This window comes from Falco punctatus, assembly GCF_963210335.1.
Source record: "Falco punctatus genome assembly, chromosome: 14".
Classification (NCBI taxonomy): domain Eukaryota; kingdom Metazoa; phylum Chordata; class Aves; order Falconiformes; family Falconidae; genus Falco; species Falco punctatus.
This window is the reverse complement of record NC_137594.1, coordinates 14,681,649-14,694,712: the sequence shown is the minus strand read 5'-3', so window position 1 is coordinate 14,694,712 and position 13,064 is coordinate 14,681,649. Positions and strand designations below refer to the sequence as shown.

At 37.3% G+C, this 13,064-nt stretch overlaps 1 long non-coding RNA gene across 2 annotated transcripts in view; it reads left to right on the top strand.

The window, feature by feature from the left end:
• The window catches only part of LOC308073097, a 271,143-nt gene that overhangs the window by 150,038 nt on the left and 108,041 nt on the right, over positions 1–13,064 (top strand). Inside the window, exon 3 of one of the 2 annotated variants that reach the window (XR_013931904.1) lies at positions 1,469–5,771. The exons of the other annotated variant lie outside the window; for it this stretch is intronic. This is a non-coding gene — a long non-coding RNA (uncharacterized lncRNA). Of the gene's footprint in view, positions 1–1,468; positions 5,772–13,064 lie in introns of those variants that run through there. 2 annotated transcript variants of the gene reach the window in all.

Sequence of the window (13,064 nt, the reverse complement as noted above, 5' to 3'; positions counted from 1 at the left end):
TTTGCTGTCCAAAGATTTTGTGAAGGGATGAGGGTTGGAAGTACTTGTTTAGAGTGACAAAAGCTTGGGGAGGGTATGTCTAAACATGTTGAGTGCAGCAGAGTTTGGTACACTGCCAAAACCCCCTAAAATAAATAATCACCCTGTAGGCTCAATAAAAGACACTTGTTATGCATATTTCTGTGACTTTGCACTACTTTTGCATCACAAAGGAAAAAAAGTATGGAGTGTAGTAAGAAACAATCACAAAGGAAGCTTATTACCTTAAAGTAAAGGGAGGGCTGGTATAAGAAACTTTAACAGGTATTACATTTCCTTAAGGTATTTTGCAGTTCAATAATTGCTGTCTTGTAGAAGGACAATTAGGGCTGATCTGGAAGAAATAGTTTCATTTATACTAACAAGTTAAAGTAGTTCTGCTTTTTTTTTTAAATGTTGCTTGAAAGGCAAGCTTGTACAAGGAAAAGCTGGAATATCCAGATTGTTTTAGGGCTTCAGAGTATGGATATTTGAAAGCTGAAAGAGTTTAGAAAAACTGTTTTTTTTATAAATTGTTTTTCTTTTATCTGACCTAATCTGTACTTCAGCAGTTGTGATCTTAGCCTATTTTATCCAATTAGAGCATCTTGGGAAGGTACTGGTGAGGCTGCCTTAGGAAATGAATGATAAAGCAAAAAGCTGTGAGTCAAATGTATTTTTACATTTGTAAAATTACATAGTAATTTTGTTGCCAAAATAGCTAGGATAGCAATGAAAGAGGATACAGTATCAATCTTACAATGTTTTGATTACTTCAGGTGCTGAGGGATATGGCTTAAAGAAAAGTTTTGACGACAAGGGTTGGAGAGAGAGGGTGAAGTTCGAGCAAAATAAAAGTATCTTCTGTGATCTGATCCTCTATAAGCTTGCATGTCAAAAAGAAGTTTGTGATGTTTTGGTTTTAATAACCTGGAAAACATAATTAAATTTTATATGGGGAACCTATTCTACCGAACTAGCAGCAAACTAGAAATTTCAGCAGTAATAGATATGGAAAAAATACAGGAGTCTATTTTAACCCATTTGCAGGTGGAATTTGTGTGAAACTAATATGCAGAGGATAGAAAAAAGCCTAACTTTCTAGACTAGACTATTTTATCTGGCCAGAGAAACTCCAGGCTAATGATTCTCAGTCTTCAGTGGATTTTGATTAATTAGCTTGAGGAAGCATGTGCTAGCATGTTGCAGGTTAACAGGCTTGTACTCTTTATTGCAGTTGGTCTTCATTTTTTGATACTTCCCTCTCCAGGTGGCTTCTTCGGAAGATCTATTGCATACAGTATAACCAAACAGATTTATATTTGAGAACACTGCTTCTTGTTTTTTGCTGAAAGACTGCCTTGTGACTGCATTAGAGCTGTTTTGCAGGTTTGGGACTGAGTGATTTGAACTAGAATATCATTCCTGTTTTATATCAGTTTCTGAACAGTATTCACGTGTTTCATTGAAAGCAAGATAAGATTCTTCTACCTGCACACAAGAGAACTGAAGCAGACCACATAGGACCTTACTTTTAAAGGTACACAATTTGAAAGCATAAAAGAAGAACAACAAAGGAGTGAGGTTATCCAACAGAGACTAAGCCTTAGTTTGAAAATTAAGCTGGATTCTGTTCTCCAGTGTGTCTTTTTGTATTTTGTTGGTTGCCATCACTTAGCTTTTCACTTTATCCCTCTCCTCCTCTCTCCCATATTTGAAGTAGACGTGGCAGGGAATTCTCCAAAATTTATATTTGTGGAATGAGAGGTGAAATTCAATGTCATATTGAAAGCTAGATGTGGAAAAGCAGTACTTTGAATTGGGACAAATAAGATTGTTGAAGTCCACTTAATGCTCTGAAACACGCATACTTGTGGTGTCATTTAACCGTTAGCCAATTTGGGAAGGTGTAAAGGAGTACGATAGATGGGTAGCAGTTTCCTGGCTGTGTAGGCAGGACAGTAAATAACTTTAGCAGCAATTGAGAAAATAGATAAAAAGTGGGATAAAGCAGTGGCAGTGGTAATGGATGGAGGCTCCCCAGAGAACTGGTTGTGAAGAACAAGGATTGCATGGTAAGTTAGGTTTGATACGGCTTCCTTGGAGACTGACAGCATAGGAGGTGTGGAGGCAGCTGCTAGATGGTGAGGTGGTAAGCAGCTTCACCCTGCTGGCGCAGCCTGTATGTACTGCTACATCCCAGAGTGTGTTAGCTGGGAGATGGAGGAGGAGGCAGGAGTGCTTTTCCGACTGAGTGCTGGTAGTGTTTGTAGGCTGCATGTGTCAACAGCAAGAGGCCACATGTGAATAAATAAAAATGGCAACACTTGCTGCTGCTTTTGCCTGTAGAGTTTGTCTGCTTTGGTTCTAACCAACTTGTTCCCACCAAGGAGAATACTGGAGTAAAGGCTGAAGAAATTCTGAAGAAAATCAGAAATAAAGTTCGTTTATTTGGGGGTGTATGTAACCATAGTGATTTTCCTAAGCACTGCAAACTATGAATCATGGCTGTAAAGGTCTAATGTTCCTGATGTGTACTTCAGATAACTGACACCATTTTATTTTGACAAGGATAAAATCATAGATCTGATTTTGGAGTTCCTGTTAGTCATCAGTGATTACAGAGCAAACCACACTGGCGCTGATGGGGGTTCCTTGAGGCTATATATATATTTACAGATAGGTTTTGTCTAGTGCATTAGCTAAAATGACACTGTCATTATTCATCTTGCTAACCTGATTTTAATCGTCTTTGTCCTTAACAGGATAGTAAGTGCTTTCTAATGCACTAGACTGTGACTTTATCATGACACTTGTATTTATATAGATTAAAATTATCTGTAGCTTAAAAAGACAATGCAACTGTCTTAAAACCATAAATTATTCTAGCCCATCCTTTTCAGGTTTAATATGGCCATCTTCCTATTAATCTCTGCTGTAAATCTGTGAGGATGGGAAATAAATACAGGTTACTGAGAGGAAAAATAGGTGGCATGCACTGCAGAGACTACTGACACTGTGAAAGTAAGCACTGCTGTTCTAATTCAGTCCACTGCTTGGTCACATCCAGCCATACTTGAATTTATCTCAAGCTAACACAACCCCTAAATGTATTGCCTGGCTGCTGGAAAGGGTTTTGAAGATTATGGAAAGCATGATGAAGAGCCAAAGATTGCATGGCAAGTGAGGGTCTGTATCACTTCCTTGATGAGCATTTTCTCTGGGTTCCTATTTCCCTACAGAGACTGAAAATTGAGTTTGTCTCCTGGGTCCTGGTGCGGTAGTATGTCTCTTACTGCCACTGAATCACCACCAGGAGCTAGCTTGTGGTTGGGTCACACTTTGAACCTACAGGATCAGAGCAGAGTTGTGCATGTCTAATGATCTCTACAGATACAGCTTTGAAACCATACCAAATTCCACCAAGGCAAAAAATCTGCGCTGCTGTACTTTCCAGTTCTCAGTTGTGTTGTGCAATATTTCAAGGAGGGGAAGATGCTGAACTTAGGATAAATAAGTGCTGGACCTGATGGAAAGGTATCTCTTAACTGATGAAACTAGCATGTGGCATTTGCTAGTTATGTTGGGCAAAGCTAGGTTCAAAACTCACAATAAATTCCCAGTTCCCCAGATTGTCCTGGATATGTTTCTATCTTTATGCTGTATTATATATATCTAAATATGTCAATTCTGCTTCAGCTGTGAAACTTGAGCAGTTTTACTGCTTAGAATTTTGAAGTGGAGACTTGGCAGCTGATATTCTAATTTTAAATGCACAAAAGCCCACCAGCTGTCTGTTGGCCGTTCGCAATAGATTAGGGAACAAAGACTTTGTTGAAAATTTTCTGAAACATGTCCTATTTGCTACTGAAATAAAGTAATTGACTTTCGTAAATATAATTACAACAATATCCAAAACCCATTTGTCAAATACTTGTCAGTCGATTGCTTAGTTAAAAAGGTGACTTGTCAGTTGGTTGTCAAGTGTTCCTGTAAGAGAAGGAAAGTTTTTATTATTGGTAACAACCTAATTTTCTCCAGTAACTCTTTCTTATAACATTATTTTCACACTGCCCAACATAATGTTAGCTTCTCTTTTAAGAGGAAAATGACCTTCCAATGCCAGCTGATTTTTCAGTTTAAATGCATGATGCTCAACTGGCTGCTGTTCTGATATTTGTCAGACAGTAATAGAAACAACTTTATTTCTGGGAACACTCTGTCTTATGTCATCCAGACTTCATATTACCTAAACTTAGTGTGATGGTAAAATACCAGTCCTAAGTATTTTGGTTTACTTTCCAAAGGTAATTTGAATTGCTTACATTTTTGTGTCAGAATAGTCATCTGTCAACTCTATACTTGGAGGTACAGATAATTTTCTGATATATTTGAGGGACTTCCCTTTTGTGTGGTATGATTTGTAGTTTGTAAAGCCACAAAGTTCTGCATAGGCCCTCCAACCTCAATCTTGAGAACTTGCTAAAAGCAACATGCGTGTTTTTATGTAGCCAACAAAATGTGCTGAATTATTAGCCTTTTGGACATAAGGGTACGTGACTCATTGTGAAATAGTTGTCTGAAATGCTGTAGTCCATTGAGCCAGGGCTATGTTTGGAGAATTCCTAAGCTATAATCCTTGTCTTGGCAGCATGCAGGTGCATCCTTTTTGTGCAAATATTATGGGTATCTCCTGGGCTAAATAAGCCATTGCTAATGGCTATACACATGCTTTGGAGTGGCAATCGTTCTGTAAAATTGAGGAATTAGCCAGTGAATTGCCTGGATGACTTAATTTTAAGATATTTTTCATTTATAACTGCCAAATGAGTTTGGTGTGTCTGGTATGTTTAAGTGGTAACACAGCAACAGTCCACCTGCCTGCAAACTTTGCTGCATATGCTTACTAATTTATGAGTAGAATTACAAATTTCAAAGAAACTGTTCTGAGGTACAAACATGCGGTGGGTTTCCTGAAAGAGCTATAGTATTACTGCTAATACATGAAAGCGAAGGTAACTTCTGGTGTAAAAAGCATGGTAAAAGCAAAGTTAAAATTGCTTTGTTAGCTATCTAGAAACTCTTGCTCTCCAATACCAATAGCAGTTAGATTGTAATGACAGCTATGCCACATGCATTATTGGGGAGAGGCACGCACTGAAATATTTGAAAGGAAAAAGAATTAAAACATAAGCTTGACCTGTACAAGGTTACATATATGAAGTGAAATATCAGTTGACTGTTGAATTTCAGACCTCTGCTATCTCCTCTGTTTCTCCTTTCCCTTCTCATATAACTTTTATTTTTTTTATCCCCAGGTAGGACTATCTTTTCTTTTTGCACCATCACTTTGAACACTAGAGTTACAGCTACAGAGAACTTGGTATTCAACAGTGGTGAGGTAGCATTTAACTCGTTCAGTTTCTTGCATGCTTACTACTTACCCAGTTTAACAGGTAACGATACAGGGGAGATTATAATTGGGCAGAAAAATAGCATGACTGGCTACATTAAAGATACAACTGGACTTAAAGGTTGACTTTACTGGGAGCTGACAGTGTCTTCTATTAGCTCTGGCAAAGCTATTGCTGATACATAATTGGGAGTAGACGTGTTCCTGCCCTCATTACTGTTTAAATGAGATTTCTAACTAGGGTAGAGGATAATTTAATTGTGTCAATTTGACATAGTTGTTTGTTTATGCATTGAAGATGGATTCTGATTAGGACTATATGAGGGTGATTGGTTAGGTAGATGAGGATGGGAGCATTTGGGTGAATACATGGGCCTTCTGAGCTTCTAACCAGCTCCAACTTGTTGGATTCTGAAAAAAAAAAACTTTTTGAAAAATGGTATACCTAATCTATTATGAATGTTCGTTTCTGTCTCATCTATGGCTGGCTGTGTAGTTTCAGTTTACAAAGACTCATTCTAACATTGTTACGTTTTAAATGAACTTGCAGCTGAATGAAGTCACAGATCCTGAAAAACAGGAACTCGCCTAACTTGTTCTTATGCTTTTGTTAATATCTTGAGTATTTAAAAAGAGTGTGGATGTCACCATATGATTGGCTTCTCCTTGCACCTCTAGTATTTAGGTAATTCAGGTTTTATTTACTGTCTTTGTCTACTTGGGCTCTGGATAGTATAGGCAAAATGAAGCTGAGTCTGGAGTTAGGAAGGGATGTCCTGTATCTTGAATTTTAGCTGATCCTTAAGATAATATTAAAAGAATAGGATATTGCCTAAAAATGTATTGTATTTCTCACCTTGCTTCACTATTTTTATTAAAAGGTCACAATAATTTTCATTTGTTAAGGAAATACACTTTCTTTAAAATAAAAGTGTTGAGGTGGCATTTTTCTGAAAAATTATTAGAAACAATCCTATTGTGAAATGAAGGGAGCTTTGGCAGATGTAATCTCTAGTAACGTCTTTTAATGCTATTTTGATGTAAGGATGGAAACAAAAAATTGCTTTAACTATATCTATAATGTAAGCAAGTAATTTATTTAAAGATAAAAGGTATCATAATCATTGGTTCTCAGTATAAACTTCTAAAGAGGAAGATGGGAGAGCACAGTTGTCCTAGGTTTGAGCTGTTTTGTCCACAAATACCCCTTAATTTTATTCACTAGGAAATTGTTGCATTTAAACATAACATGCTTGTGTGCTAGCAAATAACAGACATTTATCTTCACTGTATATTTAACTTTGCCTTTGTTTTACATAATTTAGTCTTCCCACTGCCTAGTGAAATCATATTGTCCCTCAAGTAGGATAAAAATCGATCTTTTTTTTTTTTTTGTGTGTGTGTGTGCGCGCAACTGCATCAGAGTCTGTTCCTGTATCAGTTTGAAATAAAGGCAAGATATCCATTACTATTACAGATACATGCAATTACAATCTTCATTTCATTATTGGGAAGAGAACTTTTAATTTATAGAGCCTCTGCAACATTTGTAAAATTGCAGAATGCTTTCTATAGAAATCCTGAAAGTCACCAAGGAGACCTAGAGGCTGAATGGATTTAAATGGGGTGAGGGGTGGAGAGGTGGGGAATTCCAGTGTACTTCAGCATCTGTAAGGGGAAATCCTTGAATTCCCTTGGAACAGACCACTTCTCTTGGTCTGGTCCTTTAGCAATCTATTTCAGTCCCTGTTAATCTTTTGAATGTTTGTCCCCCCCGTCCCCCCCCCATCATTTTCCTGTTTATGCTATTGTAATCTTTAGGGAATAGATATGAAATATCTGTAGAATTTCTCATACAGTTTTAATTTCATGATTGCAGCTATCTTTTAATTTTGGCTAGGGGTCCTAAAGCATTGTGCCCCCTCTTCCTATATGCTGTAGGGACACACTACAGGAGAGTAGAGAACCATTACAATCAGTTTTTGAGACACTAATAGAATACAACTGTATGACTGAGGTCCGATTTTAAAAAAAACAAACATCAAGCCTTTGGAAGTCATAGACTGTAATGGGACTGCCCAAGTCGGGCAGAACCTGCCCTTGTTAGGCAATCAGGAGTACCTTTTGGTGAGTTTTTTTTTCTTTTCCCTGATCTTCCTTCTCTCTATTCAGATGGCTTTTATTAGCATTAAACAAATGCCTGCATGTTACTAATCTGCTATAATCTTTCCTCTGCTCTCTGGGCTTCAGGAAAACTGTTGTGAAGGATTTTGCTTGGTATTTTAGGGGACTGATCTGCAGTGCAACTGATATCAGCTTCCTGAGATGCTAGAAATGCTGAAGACCTATTTTAAACCAAAGAAAAATACTTTGTATTTGCTGAACTACTCCAGCAATTTTGCATTATACAGTTTAATAGTAAGTATTCTCAAGGAATTAGTGATTAGTGAGATGCAGTGAAAAGTCCACTTATATTTGATGGGAGTTTAGATATCCAAGACTTTAATCTTTCATTTTATTTACCTTCTAATTTTTGGGATGCTTTTTATTTCTTCATTATGAAGTGATAATTGATGCTAATAATGTCTTTATATTATCCAAAGATAATAGCATTGTGGCTGTTTATGGCTATTGCACATTTTACTGCAACCAATTGTATTGGTGATTAGTAGGTTTTTTCCACACAATTCTTTAAGTGGTCTTACAGAGAAATGAATATGTGGCTTTAAACAGAAACTAGTAGAGCACAAAACATGGAGGAAAATATGAAATTGGCATGTATGACTTTTTCAGTGAGCTATAATTGAAAGCTAAATTTTTCTACTTGTTACTTGTCAGTGTATATCTGTATTCTTCACTGTTAATGCTCTGCTAAGATTTCCCATTGCAATTTTAGTCTTTGTGTGACAAAGTGAGTATTTTGGGATGGTTGCTGAGTGGCCAGGTCAGTACTCAATCTCCAGACACTTACAACAAATTGTTTTCTATTGCTGCTACTATCAGAAGGCTGTGTGGGGTGGGGGGGAGAACCAGGATAGTTTGGATTTCTGCTACCTTTATAATGGGCAAATCGTGTGGGAGACTGATCAAAGCAGGCTGGACTTTACAGTTGTACCATACTTGAGATTTCAAGAGGTTAGAAATTCAGTAGTTGTTATGCTGAAGGATCCTATAATGAGGTATAAATGAAGGCAGTAGATTAAAATATTGGTGATCTTCTAGAAAATGATATGCTAGTGTGACAAAGATGTTAATGCACAAATGTTCTGTAACTGATGAAATAAGCAGATGAAATAAGGCTACTGGAGGGAAAAAAGACATAAGGAAATGAAGAAGGAGGTTGGATGGACTGTGGGGAACAAAACATGGTGCTCTGCTATCGCAGTGCTGGTAAAGGACCTTCAGGGCCCTCTGATACTGCAGTCATCTTTGAGGCAGGATCGAGTAGCACAGGCCTACGCTATTCTTGACAGCTGTATTTATATATATATATATTTATATATTTCCTGTACTTCCCATTAAGCTTCTATGTCTGTTTTTTTTTATAGTGTTCATTATTTATTCTGAATACTTTTGTCACGGTTTAGGAGCAGATTTTTATATACCTCAGTGCAGTCGTGGACTCTTGCCTGTCTTTGCTTCTTTATGCTAAACTGCTTGTGATGTGTTGCCATACCACATCCAGAACAATGTCAGTTTTACAGCAGTAGGTGATTGTTTCTGCTGAAGTTTTGTACCTTTTGGTCCTCTGTCTCTTTCCAGAGCTCGTCTCCAATTTAAGATTACTTGAGTTCTGTCCAGGCTCCTGCTGTATTTCCTGGCTCTTCCAGCTTTGGCAGAGTTTGCAAACTGAATAGTCAACATCCTTAGTTCATCAACCCTGTCGTTATGGTACTTGATAGGACTGACTCAAAGGATTTGATGCTGTGGGTGCCCTGTCATTGCAACCTTTCTCTGCCAGGAAACTGCTGGTACCTTCATTAAAAGTTCTGTGCATAGACCGCTGTATACTGCGTTTCTTTGGAAGACCTTTTGATGCCATAATTCTAATATGGCTTAGTGCTTTTTTGCCAAGATGTAGGTAAAACATCACTGCTATTTTATTTTTATAAAGCACATTACCTGTCTACAGGAGGAGATTAGGTTAACTTTATAGGTTTTTGTGATAAATCCTGCTTGCTGTTCTTGTTGCCTTGTTGTCTTTTGTGCGGTGAAACCCAATAATTTGTTCTACTATTTCTCTGTAACTATTCAGTTCTTCCCCTTCTATAGGTACACCACACTTGCTGTTCTTTAAATTTAATCTTTTGTGCTGTAGCTGTATCTCCTGAGTTTTCAAAAATAAACTGCTGATGGCTCTAAGGATTTCATCAGCCAGTTCTTTAAATATCCTAGGAGGAAATCCATCTGGCCATGCAATTTGAGTGTTTGAGAAAACAAACCAGCCTCTCTCTTCCTATATCTTTCTTCCTAACTAATGGTTTCTTTGTACCTCTCTTGCACAGAAGCAAATTAGTAATACTCAGTGCACATAGTCAACCTGTCCTGTCCTGAAGTAGAAAAGTGTGATTCCAAGTACAAGCAGTAGTTACTGCTATGCCCGAAGTGAATTCTTCTGCTCATAGGAATAAATCCATTTTTGTGGGGACTGCTGTTGCTACAAAAAAATGTACAAAAGGAAGTGAAAATAATATTGTACAAAGGCAATGAAAAAACCTTTAATTCATTTCTTTAGGGAACTTCTTTAATTCAGATCTTTAAAAAATTAAGGCCAGTTGGATGGTTGTATATAAAATACAGTGTTAGTGCTTCTTATTCCTAAACTTTAAAATCTTTTCTCCTATGGCTTGCTGGAGAGCCGTATAAGTATGAAATAATGTGGCATAAATTTAAGGTGCATGGTGACACCAGCTGGTGGTGAAATATATGGGTATATAAAAAAAGTGCGAGTTCAGATCCTTTCACTGACTTGGAGAAACTCCTGGAATGCTGTTAGTACCATGTACCTCTATAGAAGGTAAATGTAGAAGTTTGTCTCCTTTTCAGAAACTGAGTTGTGTGATTAACTTCATCAAAACTATTCAGCCTATTCACATGACCAGGAGTTCCAGAGATCTTTTATGGATTCACAAACCTGACAAAAAAAGAAAAACTTCAACTTCATCATTTAAACTCATACACACTGGAAATCTTGAATTGCACCTTCTGTCCAGCATAAAAGAACAATGGTGTCTTCAGTTAAAATAACAATGTAAGGTTGTACGCTCTCAGGGATTTCAATGTTGTGGACTGAATCTTTTGAGGTAGTAGAATAAATCTAGTTTTAGTGGCTTAAAAGGAATATTAAAGGATTGAACCCATATATTTCCTCATTGTCCTCCTTTGTTGTGGGTGGGAAGGGGTGAATGCTGACCCATCGTTGGTTTTGGGAGTAGAATTTAGTTAGGGATTGTGAAATCAGAGCTGCTATTGCTTGATCTGGAATAAGATTCACCTATGTACAGATGAGAGGGTAGAGTAACACTTAAAAAGAACAAGGTGCTTCAAAAAAAACCCCCAAAACACAAGATCTTCCTTACAAAATATCAAGGTTCTATTAGAACTGTGTTGTTATTAATGAGATATCATCACTTAATTTGCATTATTCCCTTGAATTGTTTAGTAGTTTTGGGGTTTTATAAAAAAAACCACAACAAAACAAAAAACACGGCTTTGAAATGTCTTGGAGACCGTGAGAGCTTTTCATCGCTGTTTGTTTCTAATGGAATAATTCAGAAACATGCATTATCAAAAAGTGTATTAACGCCTAAAAAAAAGTGTAAACAATGTCCTGATGTGCCTTGGTATGCTTCTGTTTTCATTACTGCAGGCTTGAAACACACTAAGCAATTTAATGCTTCCAAGCTGCATTGTTTAGATAGGATGACAGTATCAGATATTTTCCTGCATTTAATGGCCGTTGGTATTGTCATTGCTGAAGAGAACAGCTGAGCTGCCTGTTAAACAGTTTTCTTGGAGCGTGTAGCTACACCAAAATGGAAGGCACTGCATGGGTGTATGGCAAGTGCACAATCTTTCAACCTAATATTGGATCTTCTTTGCCTCCAAGCCTCAGTATGCAAAAATGCAATGTTTATAAAATGCTTTGTTTCCCTTTCAGCAAGTACTTGTTTTCAACCTTTTCTGCCTGCGACCCCCCGTTCCCTTTGCATTACTGAAAATGTGGGGAGATTTGGAATGTGCAGCCCAGCAAGTCGGGTTATTTTTCTGTTTATAACAGAAGATGAATAAGTAAAGTTTGCTGCAATAGTATGCACTTCTTTATTACACATTTTTTTGTGAAGTTTGCAAACCTCTAGCAAAAACTTTTCCTGCAAGCATTATATACATACTAGTGAAGAACCACTGGATTTAAAAACAAACCAAAACCCAACTAAATTAAAAAGCAAAAATAAAATCTCTGCAATTTTAAGAATTATTTAAGTGGGAACCAGACCGTGACTTGACTGACCTTCAGCAAAGGTTGCTGTTGGGAACAGCACAATATAGCCTAAAATGACCTATAGACATTCTCTCTGACCCTCTGAATGCTTCCAGGACAAGTCTGGCATTTGCTATAAAGCACCAGCTTCATAGCTTAGACTAGCCTGAATATTGGAAGAGTTATTTGGACTATAGAAAAAGAATCAGATTTTAAGTGGAAGTAATATTTGTAAGTTTTTTCTTGATTTTTAAAAAAACTCCCTAAGCAATATCCAAATATTAAAAAAAATCCCAAAGCAATATCCAAAGTGTCCAAATAGTACCAGTTACAAGTTCTGCGATAAATGGACTCTTTATGGACCGCTATAGATTACAGTAAGTAAATAAGGAAAATATTGGAGAATAAATATGTTCCGGTTGCTAAATACAGTATGTATTACAGAAAATAAGAAAACCCTCTTCAATTCCTACTTTTTGTTTTAATGGCAACTGCATTAAATGTTTCTTGTGTAATAAGATGGGCTTATTGCAGTATGAGTGTTGTGTAAAGAGCTATGTGTGCCTGCAAGCTAAGCTATTATTAGATGACTTACTATGCTTTAAATAGTAGTGTTTGTGCAACTCTTCTGCCATGTAGGATATTTTCAAGCTCTAGTTCAACCACTTGATTGTAAGAGAACTGCTACTACCTTAACCACAGATGTGGACTGTCGTCCAGATTCAGTCATGTCAATGCCGTAGACTGCTATTGTCTCCAATCTGCAAAGAAGTAGCTTGCATGATCAAGCCCTGACTTTGATTCAAGGAAAATCAGTTAGGATAACAGTTCTGTCTGGTTGTCGTGTCTTTTTGGTGGGTGGTTTGGTGTTTGGTTGGTTGTTGTGGTTTTTTTGTTTTTTTGTCGGGGGGGGGGAACTGAGGTGGTTGGCTTTTTTTGTTTTAAGCCTGAGATAAAGGTAGTTGTGCTTGCATGAACTGCTAGACCAGTGATGTGCTAGCCATGTGGGTGCATGGGAGGTTGGAAGAACAATCTTCAGTTCAAGTCATCCTATCAATTAAGGTTGGTGATAGTTAAGCCACATGCAATTGATGAGACCTAAGAACATCCTAGGACTCCCTCTAGACCCCTTTTAGATGCTGCACTGCAGTT